This window comes from Amblyraja radiata, chromosome 18, assembly GCF_010909765.2.
Source record: "Amblyraja radiata isolate CabotCenter1 chromosome 18, sAmbRad1.1.pri, whole genome shotgun sequence".
In the NCBI taxonomy this organism is placed as follows: domain Eukaryota; kingdom Metazoa; phylum Chordata; class Chondrichthyes; order Rajiformes; family Rajidae; genus Amblyraja; species Amblyraja radiata.
Genome location: NC_045973.1, coordinates 30,953,777 through 30,963,702, shown reverse-complemented (window position 1 = coordinate 30,963,702; position 9,926 = coordinate 30,953,777). Strand labels below are relative to the sequence as shown.

Sequence of the window (9,926 nt, the reverse complement as noted above, 5' to 3'; positions counted from 1 at the left end):
AAGTGGATGGGGTTAAGATAACCCAAAGAAAAGGACATTCCAAACTGATGAGAGAGTCTGAGCACTTCTGTAAACAGTCTTGTCAACCGAAGATAGACACAAAAAGCTGGAGTAACTAGAAGGGTCAGACAGCATCTCCGGAAAGAAGGAATAGGTGATGTTTCGGGTCGAGACACTTCCCCAGACCCAAAACGTCACCTATTCTTTTTCTCCAGAGTTGCTGCCTGACCCGTCGAGTTACTTCAGCTTTTCGTGTCTATCTTCGGTTTAAACCAGCATCTGCAGTTCCTTCCCACACAAAAAGCTTGTCATCCACTTTGGAATTTAGCCCACCAGAAAATACAGGAAGAATGAGCAAAGTATAAGAAATGCACAAAGCAAATATAAATTGCATGTTTTTTAAATGATTTCGAATTATTTTGTGCCAACTTGTTCGTTAAGCAATAATATTAGGACACACACAAGGCACCCATTAAAATCTTCCATCACATCAAATGCCATTAATACTCTTGGGAATACAAGAGCCTGCAGATGCTAGAATCTTTTCTTTCTCATTAATTCACTTTCAATTTCTGTATATCTTGATTCATCCTGCATTAAAGTTCAGCATTTATTGCAATTTCTAATCACATCAAACTATTTTCGTGTGAATGTTGGTGGTTTACTAGAAGCGACTTATTTACAAATCTTAAAAGCTCTGTTCATTACTTAATGTTTATGGCTACTAATGCTAGTATGGATGTACATAGTTTATAACTAAATATTACATAGATAATAGAACAACTGTTAACTGTATATGTGAATTATGCCAGCAGAAATACTGCACCATGAAGGATCCATGTTACTTATTTGTTAGATAAGATTACTAATTGCCATTTAGACATGTGTTACGTGCCTATATCTTGGTCTGACGGGATGGCTTGTATGAACTTGCAGACTAATTATATCAAACATACCACTATAACTTATATCTCGACAAAATCTTTAAATCACGCCAAAGACATTCCATCTGAAATTGCATTTCTTTCCTTAATACCATTTGACATCCTGACTCCCACACTGTCAAATGGGGCTGAATGTGGCGCAGCGGTAGAGTTGCTGCCTTACAGCGCCAGAGACCCAGGATCGATCCCGTACACGGGGGGCTGTCTGTACGGAGTTTGTTCGTTCTCCCTGTGACCGTGTGGATTTTCTCCGGGTGCTCCAGTTTCCTCCCACACTTCAAAAACGTGCAGGTTTGTAGGTTAAATGGTTTCGGTAAATTATAAATTGCCTCTAGTTTTTAGGATAGTGTTAGAGTAGATGATTGGAGGCCACCATTGACTCGGTGGGCCGAAGGGCCTCTTTCCACGCTGTATCTCTAAAGTCTAATGTCCAAAGTCTAAAAGAAAAGTGATTTAATTAATTCTTGGATCTGGGATCTGCAATAAATGTTTTGTTGACTTGACCTTAGCACAAATTAGTAGCATTTAGACTCCTACTCACATTCATTGCGTTTCACACCCAGCTATTTCAACAAATAAACAGTGAAAACGCTGTTATTTTATAGAGAGACAAGGAACTGCAAATCTCGTAGTACTGAAGGAACTCAGCAGGTCAGCCAGCATCTGCGGAGGGAATTGGACAGACGACGTTTCAGATTGGGACCCTTCTTCAGACATAGGAGTAGGGTGTAGATAGCTGAAAAAAGGAGGTGGAGGTGGGACAAAGCCTGGCAAGTGAAGAAGGGTCTCGACCCGAAACGTCACCCATTCCAAGGTACACAAAATTGCTGGGGAAACTCAGCGGGTGCAGCAGCATCTATGGAGCGAAGGAAATAGGCGACGTTTCGGGCCGAAACCCTTCTTCAGACTGATAGGGGGTGGGGAAAGAAAGAAGGACAAAGGGAGGAGGAGGAGGAGCCCGAGGGAGGGCGGATGGGAGGGTGGGAGGAGACAGCTAGAGGGTGAAGGAAGGGGAGGAGACAGCACGGGCTAGCCAAATTGGGAGAATTCAATGTTGATGCCATAGGGACGCAAGGACCCCAGACGGAATATGAGGTGCTGTTCCTCCAATTTCCGCTGTTGCTCACTCTGGCAATGGAGGAGACCCAGGACAGAGAGGTCGGATTGGGAATGGGAGGGGGAGTTGAAGTGCTGAGCCACCGGGAGGTCAGGTAGGTTATTGCGGACTGAGCGGAGGTGTTCGGCGAAACGGTCGCCCAACCTACGCTTGGTCTCACCGATGTAAATCAGCTGACATCTAGAGCAGCGGATGCAGTAGATGAGGTTGGAGGAGATACAGGTGAACCTTTGTCGCACCTGGAACGACTGCTTGGGACCTTGAATGGAGTCGAGGGGGGAGGTGAAGGGACAGGTGTTGCATTTCTTGCGGTTGCAACGGAAAGTGCCCGGGGAGGGGGTGGTGCGGGAGGGAAGGGAAGAATTGACGAGGGAGTTGCGGAGGGAGCGGTCTTTGCGGAAGGCAGACATGGGGGGAGATGGGAAGATGTGGCGAGTGGTGGGGTCACGTTGGAGGTGGCGGAAATGGCGGAGGATTATGTGTTGTATTTGCCGGCTGGTGGGGTGAAAGGTGAGGACCAGAGGGACTCTGCCCTTGTTGCGTGTGCGGGGATGGGGAGAGAGAGCAGTGTTACGGGGTATGGATGAGACCCTGGTGTGAGCCTCATCTATGGTGGCGGAGGGGAATTCCCGTTCCCTGAAGAACGAGGACATTTCCGATGCCCTGGTATGAAATGTCTCATCCTGGGAACAGATGCGGCGTAGGCGGAGGAATTGGGAGTAGGGGATGGAGTCTTTACAGGGGGCAGGGTGGGAAGACGTGTAGTCCAGTCACCCATTCCATCTCTCCGGAGATGCTGCCTGACCTGCTGAGTGACTCCAGATTTTTGTGTCTATCCTGGCAAGTGATAGGTGGATACACTTAACTACTCTTCTCTCCTTATCCGACACCCTTTTGTCTCCTTTTCACCTCGAGTCTTTGTCGATGACTCCTCTCACCTGCCAACCAATCCCTCTCACTTGTATCCACCTATCACTCGTCAGACTTTGTCCTGCCTCCGCCTCTCTATTGCAGCTTTCTCCACCCTACTCCAATCGGTCTGAAGAAGGGTCCCGACCATAACATCACCTGGCCATTCCCCCCCCCCCCCCCCCCGCTCCATGGACAATGGTCAGCTGACCAACGGCATGAGAGTTTCTGACTGGCGCTGTCGATGGCTGCCACAGTGCTGTTTTGTATGTGTTTGTTTGTTTGTTTGTTTGTTTGTGTCGTCTGTGAAAACCCCACAAAGATCACTTTCATGAGAGAGGTACTCATTAACATCAGACATACGGCACCTCCAAGCATCGTTCCGGGTTGCTACGTTTTTCTCACTCGCTGGATTATTTGGACATACTCATCGGTGGGGCTGTGGCTGTGTTCAAGGTCTTGAGATGGAGGAGGACCCGTGGGAAGCGCTCTGGAGCACTCACCCGAGTCTGGCGATGAGGATTACGTGTAATGCTCCCGAGTATATTCCATGCAAATCTACGTTCTCTCACCAACAAAGTGGACGAACTGCAACTCCTGCGCCAGACAAACAAGGACTTCTCTCGTGTCGCTGCCCTGTGCTTCACCGAGACCGGGCTGTGTGAGTCGACCTCGGACAATGCGCTGCAACTGACTGACTTTCAACTACATAGAGCGGACCGCGAAGCAGAGGCAGCGAGAAAATCAAGAGGCGGTGGAATATGCTTCTATACTAACCAGGATTGGTGCAGTGACATCACGGCACTATCAAACTTCTGTTCTCCCAATCTAGAATCTTTCTTTATAAACTGCAAACCCTTTTATTCTCCGAATGAATTGACCTCTTTTATTCTCACTGGAGTTTACATACCCCCCCCACACCCCCACAAGCTTGCGTACGTGAGGCGCAAACGCAACTCGCTGATCAGGTAATCAGGTAATGAAGGTAGAGAGGGACTTCCCGGACTCCATGGTCATTATTTTGGGAAACTTGAATAAGGCTAAACTCAGCCGAGAGCTTCCAAAGTACAGACTTCATGTTACCTGCCCCTCCAGAGGGGAGAGAATACGCGATCACTGTTACACTTCAATCAAGAATGCATATCGCTCTGTTCCGCAGGGGACTCTAGGTCTCTCTGATCATTGTTTAGTTCACCTTATTCCAACCTACAGGCTGAAACTAAAATCTGCTAAGCCTGTGGTCAGAACAACGAAAAGGTGGACAAGCGAGGGCATTGAAAACCTACAGTTCTGCTTTAACTACACTGATTGGAATGTGTTCAGGGAAGCAACCACAAGCCTCATTGACAATGTTCCCAATGTTGGGCAAGTCCAGAACCAGGGGCCACAGTCTTAGAATAAAGGGGAGGCCATTTAAGACTGAGGTGAGAAAAAACATTTTCAACCAGAGAGTTGTGAATTTTTGGAATTCCCTTCCACAGAGGGTAGTGGAGGCCAAATCACTGGATGGATTTAAGAGAGAGTTAGATAGAGCTCTAGGGGCTAGTGGAATCAAGGGATATGGGGAGAAGGCAGGCATGGGTTATTGATTGGGGACGATCAGCCATGATCACAATGAATGGCGGTGCTGGCTCGAAGGGCTGAATGGCCTCCTTCTGCACCTATTTTCTATGTTTCTATGAGTATACAGACACTGTGACATCATATGTCATCTTTTGTGAAGACAGTTGCATTTCCACTGGGACCCTGATCTGGTTCAACAACGACAAGCACTGGTTTACAGCAGAACTCAGACAGCTCCGCCAGTCTAAAGATGAGGCCTACAGGAGCGGGAATGCAGACCTCTACAGGCAGTCCAAGTACAAGCTGAGAAGAGGAGTCAGGGCTGCCAAGGAAAGGTACTCTGAGAAGCTGAAGAGCAAGTTCTCAGCTAGTGACTCTTTTTCAGTTTGGGAGGGCTTGCAAGAAATCACCAGCTACAAGAGGAAAATCCCCTGCTCCCTGGACAATCGTCAGCTGACCAACGACCTGAACGAGTTCTACTGCAGGTTCAATAAACAGAAACTTAACACTGGTACCACCTCCCCTCCCCCCTCCCCCCTCCCCAACCAACACTTCACACCTACTCACAGCTTGACCCCAGTCTGCAAAGACTGGGCCCTCATCCACTACCCACCCCCTCCTTGCTGCGCAACATCAGTCTGGCCACTTCTCATAGAAATTGAGGAGGTGGAGAGGCTTTTCAGAAGACAGAAAAGCCAGAAATCTCCAGGATCGGACAATGTTTCCCCCTCTACCCTCAAGCTCTGTGCCGAACAACTGGCACCGGTCTACACAGACATTTTCAATCAGTCCCTGCAAACCTGTACTGTCCCTGCCTGCTTCAAAGTTTCCACTATTGTTCCCGTACCCAAAATGCAAGGATTACTGGTCTTAATGACTACAGGCCTATCGCACTGACACCTGTAGTCATGAAGACCCTTGAAAGACTTGTGCTGGCCAAGCTGAAAAATATCACAAACCCCCTGCTGGACCCTCTGCAGTTTGCATACTGGGCCAATAGATCAGTGGATGACCCAGTCAACCTAGGCCTGCACTTCATCCTCCAACACCTAGACCACCAGGGGATCTATGTTTGTGGATTTTAGCTCTGCATTCAACACCATTGTGCCAGAGCTACTACACTCCAAACTCTCCCAGTTGACTGTGCCTGAACCCCTCTGTCAGTGGATCACCAACTTCCTGACAGAGAGGAAACAGCATGTGAGGTTGGGAAAGTACATCTCGGACCCACAAACGCTCAGTATAGGAGCACCGCAAAGCTGCGTACTCTCTCCTCTCCTCTACTCCCTCTACACCAACGACTGCACCTCCACAGACACCTCTGTCAAGCTTCTCAAGTTTGAGGACGACACAACCCTGATTGGACTGATCCAGGATGGGGAGGAATCTGCCTACCGACAGGAAGTGACACAGCTGGCGTTCGTAACAACCTGGAGCTCAATGCTCTAGACAGTAGAATTGATTGTAGACTTTAGGAGAACTCCCCCCCTCCCCTCACCCCACTTACCATCAACAACACCACAGTCACATTTGTAGAGCCTTTTAAGTTCCTGGGAACCATCATCTCCAAGGACCTTAAGTGGGGGGCCACTATCGACTCCACAGTCAAAAAGGCCCAACAGAGGATGTACTTCCTGCGGCAGCTGAGGAAGTACAATCTGCCACAGGGAATGATGGTCCAATTCTATACTGGCCATCGTAGAGTTTGTCCTCACCTTCTCTATCATGGTCTGGTTTGGCGCAGCCACCAAGCACGACATCCTGCACCTATTGTCTATTGTCTCCTTTTGCTCTGGTATTTTATTTAATTCACATGTTTAAACTATAATGTTTTATTGTTTTATGTTTTATTCTTAATTGTCTACTGTATGTCCTGTTGTTACTTGCGAGCGGAGCACCAAGGCAAGTTCCTTGTATGTGTACATACTTGGCCAATAAACTTAGTCATTCATTCATTGAGGGAGCCTGAATAAAAAACAAAGGGCATGGAATCGAAAAAATAAAATCACACGCTATCTTACCTATAGGATTCATTCGACCACCATTTTGTTGTCTTTGTAGGTGTTCCTTATACCAGACAGAACACATTCCAATTTGCCCGAGGATTCTCATAAAATCCACATCCAGTAGTGCACAGCAGAGGCACTTGTGTTTGATTAGTCGCTTGAGCCATATTTGGACACTGTGTGAACAAAATTTATGGGATTGGTCACAATTTGGAACCATTTTATAACATTTAACGCCTTTCAATTTTACATTGGGCCACAACTATTTTATACATACAATATACAATACATCAAGTGTCAGAATTCAAAGAATCTTTCCACATGCATTTATGACTTGCAGCTACACAACACAAGAACACAAATAGGAAAAGGCCATCCAGCTCCATGGAGGCATCACCAGTACGGTGACATGCCTCAATGTCTGCCGACTGGTCACACCGATGCTTGAGGTGATGAAGTGGTTTGAGGAATTGGTTATGATACATATCAACTCCCACCTTGGAAAAGGTCAGGACCCAGCACCATTCACCCCCGCCTCCACCACATAGATCAGTGGATGCAATCCAGTTTGTTGTTCAGACTGCAGCTTGGTGTTCAACACTACCATCCCCATCAAACGTAAACTGGAGACAAGGATGGAGGGAGTCGATGACAGCGGACATGAGAGCAAAGGGCTAGAGAGAATGAACCTGAGTCTAACCTTCCGTGCGTTCACGATCGGCTGAGGAAGGTCCCTCCTGGGCATGAAGGCTGAAGATGGCCGGGTGAGGAAAGGGGCGACTGTTCACTGGGTGATCCAGATGGAGGCGATGGCTGGAGGCCCTGCAGCATCATGGGCCTTGCCTGGATTGGGCACCACACCAGGAGACCGAGTGCATGGACCGGACTGGACTTTGCAAATAGCGCCAAAACCTGGCGAATCCTGCATGCTTTCTGAGTGGACTATTTCTATAGACTTTGTACTAATCAGGGATTGTGCTTAGGTATGGCAATACTTTACTGAACTGCATGCAGAAAAAAGAATTTCATTGTACATCAGTATGTGTGACAATAATGAACCATTGACCATATACTATTAAACGACCATGATAATGCTTCAGGGAAAGACGTTTGTCCAAAGTTTCAAGGCCTGCAGTATCATCATTGTGGTTGACTCTTAGCCATTGGCAATTCAGTTTCTTTCATATTTCCTCATGATGTAGATGGAGGCCAGTTGTGCCCTTCGTGTCCATACTAGCTCTGAGAGTTCTAGGATTATGATCTAGCGATGATGAAGGGAAAAAATCTCTCCCTCTCAACCCCATTCTCCTGCCTTCTCCTCATAACCCCTGACACCCTTACTAATCAGGAAACTATCAATCTCCGCTTTTAAGGTGAGATCAGTTTGGCAAAGGTCTAAATGAGGGAAGCAGATTCATCATCTCAAGTTATTGGAGGTAAATATTGTGAATGCTGGAAATCTGGAATAAGGATTGAAATGGTGGCTAGCTGAAATTGTTGATTCCAAAATATATTAAACCATGTAAGGAAATGATTCAAGACTTTGAATTGTTTCATGTTATTAAGTATTTGCTACAGACTCTGAGGTTTATTGCATGTCTATAGGCATTCTGCATAAATATTTCCTCAATTGGCAATCCTCTTTAACATGGACTGGCATAAAACAAGGTTGTCCCATGGCATGGCGCATTGCCAATATTAGGCATGGAACATCTGAAGAAATCATTGGGGAAAAGCTTTCTTCTACAGCACAGCACATTGTGACATTTTTTGCTTCCTTTGTTGCTGGAGGCATTCAGGGGAATGTTTCTCAGAAGTCAACGTTAGCTGTGCAGAAACAGTCTCTACCTTTCAAGTTGGAAGTGAACCAAGGGTCATATTAAACCAATAATAGTTATTCTGACTCTGGTGGAACACAGAGGAGAAAAACAATTCCGTGTTTATGCTACCAATTTCAAGTATTATTCTTGGAATTTGCGCAAATCACACAAAAGCGATCATGATTTTTATTTTTTCATGCATATGAGGTATTCCAGTTGTGTGGTAGACTTAGCTCCAGCTCGGAACAAGATTTGAAACGCCAGCGATTCAAAATTAAAAGAGCTACGCCTGGATATTTCACATAGAAACAGAAAATTGATGGTAGTTTAGTTTAGTATGGTTTAGTTTTGAGATACAGCATGGAAACAGGCACTTCAGCCCACCGAGTCCGCACCGACCAGTAATCTCCACGCATTCACACTCACCTACACACACTAGGGACAATTTACGTTTTTATACCAAGCCAATTAACCTACAACCCTGTTCGTCTTTGGAGTGTGGGTGGAAAAAGAAGATCTCGGAGAAAGCCCACGCAGGTCACGCGGAAAACGTACAAACTCTGTGTAGACAGCAGCCGTAGTCAGGATCGGACCTGGGTCTCTGGCACTGCAAGGCAGCAACTCTACCGTTGTACCACACATGCCGCCCATGTGTACAGGCTTTGCAGTGAGTGAGGATGGTGGATTAGGCAAAGCCTCTGCAGTTGCATGGTTTGGGAAGTAAGGAATCTATCTGTTCACTCCAGGAGTTACAAAAAAGAAAAGGAAGTTTAAGTTTAGGTTTAGGTTTAAGTTTCTTATTGTCACGTGTGGTGAGGTAGAATGAAAAGCTTTGTTTCGCCTACTATCGAATCAGATCAGATAATACTATTGAGTCAAACTCAAGTACAATAGATAGAGCAAAGGGGAAGATACAGAATATAGTTCTCAGCATTGTTGCGCATCAGTTCCTTAGACAAAGACCTATGTCCACAATGGGGTAGAGGTGAATCAGACAGTACCCTAACTTAGGGAAGGACCATTAAGAAGCCTAATAACAGAGGGGAAGAAGTTATTCCTGAGTCTGGTGGTCTGCTTCTAGACCATTTGCCCTACAAAAGCAGGGAGAGAAAGGAGTGATTGGGGTGGGACAAGTCTTTGATTATGTGAAGTGTAGATAGAGTCAAAGATGGGGAGCCTGGACTGTATGATGGACTGGCCGACATCTGCACTCACTGCAATTTTAACGGTCTTGGGCAGAGCTATTCTCAAACCAGGCTATGATGCAACCCGACAGTGTGCTTTCTATGGTGTACATTTGTAGACATTTCTACGGATTTTGTGCGTTCTACTCGTGACCGTGTGCGTTTCCTCCGGGTGCTCCGGTTCCCCCCCACACTCCAAAGACATACAGGTTTGTAGGTTAATTAGCTTAGGTAAAACCGTAAATTGTCCCTAGTGTGTAGGATAGCGTTAGTATACGGGGTGACCGCTGGTCAGCGCGGACTTCGTGGGCCGAAGGGCCTATTTCCGCGCTGTATCTCTGAAGTCTAAAGTCTACAGTCACTGTTTATGTTCCTATTAGAAT

General features: G+C 46.5%; 1 long non-coding RNA gene across 1 annotated transcript; it reads right to left on the bottom strand.

The window, feature by feature from the left end:
• Positions 1–965: 965 nt before the first annotated feature.
• On the bottom strand, positions 966–6,760 carry LOC116983543. Its single transcript, XR_004414732.1, has 2 exons — positions 6,555–6,760; positions 966–1,381 (listed from the first exon to the last, which is right to left on the bottom strand). It is a non-coding gene; the product is annotated as an uncharacterized LOC116983543 (long non-coding RNA).
• Between the last annotated feature and the right edge of the window lie 3,166 nt (positions 6,761–9,926).